A 1338-nucleotide genomic window follows, 5' to 3' on the forward strand; every position below is an offset into this window, starting at 1 on the left:
GTCCGAGCCAGGACTTAAGCTGAACGACGGCTTTTCGCCACTATATATATTACTAGGAAAGGATTGAATCTTTCTTTCCTCTTTCCGTGCTAGAAACTTTATCCTAGTTGTGTTTTACGTTGATCTGTAGATTAGAGGTCGGCGGCTGCATTGTTTCCCATGGAGATGACCCGTACGCATATACGATCCATTTGGTGGAAGCTCTCTATCAAATGGGACTCCTTGGATTCGTGATCGCCATCCTTTTTTCATCAACAATTGTAAACTTTTTGTCTCTCCTCATGCAAAAGTGCAAGTGAGGGAAGTTAATTCAATATGCTTGTGAGCAATGCTTGTACGCACACGTATACTATTGTTGGTTGTTTTCTTTTGTTTGTTAGATCACTGCAACAAAAAATGTCTAGTTCTGATTTGTAATGGTGAACCTAATTATCAATGTGTAAAATAAAGGTTTATTTTTAAAATTTCTTTTGCCTAGCAATTACTATGATTGTTGCTGTTAAAACATTGTGGTCACTGCATATTTCTATAAGACAGAATCCGAAGTGCAATATGTAATTCCTGAACAGAAAAGCCAGTGCAAAAATAGTCTGTGCATAGTCGTTCATTACAGAATATTTCATCTATGACATTGGTAATATATAATATATAATGATTTGCTTCTTGCAGGCACTGATCATCCAATAGTACACTTGTACGATCGATGTTAGTACATTCCAATGTTATCTATCTGCAAGTCCCCCAGAGATTGGTATTAATGGAGCCATATATCACGTGAGATATTCTTCTACTGGTAGCATGTATGTTACTGCATCTAAAGATGGTGCTATTCGGTTATGGGATGGAATGAGCCATACTTAGTGCACATGGAACAGCAGAGGGCCACAAGTGCATGTTTTACAAAGGATCAAAGGTATGGATGTTAAACGGTTTAGTTCTAAGAGGATACGTTGTAATTTATAAATTAAATGAGCTATATATAAATTTCAGAATAAGAGGCTTTATATGTTATTTGTTATATTATTAAATGGAGTAAACATGTCATGTCAAAAAAAAATATATATATATATATATAATTTGTTCAAACATCAATTTTACTAGGAGAAAATAGCCCCTGTTGCCATAAACATCTCACCAACTACTTCCAGTTGCTAAAATTGGCTCACGCTCATTGAACTCGACAATGAGATTTCTGTGAGTAACTTGCAATAAGGGTGACAGCTTGCTTCACTAATCAATGGTTTTTATATAGAATCGAATCTTTTCCTCTTCAAGGAAGGAAAGAGAAAGACCCATTAGAGAGTCCAACCATTGGATGATTAAAGATAGAGAGAGTAC

This window comes from Theobroma umbraticum, unplaced genomic scaffold, assembly GCF_002168275.2.
Source record: "Theobroma umbraticum cultivar Fairchild unplaced genomic scaffold, ASM216827v3 scaffold_30.0, whole genome shotgun sequence".
Classification (NCBI taxonomy): Eukaryota; Viridiplantae; Streptophyta; class Magnoliopsida; order Malvales; family Malvaceae; genus Theobroma; species Theobroma umbraticum.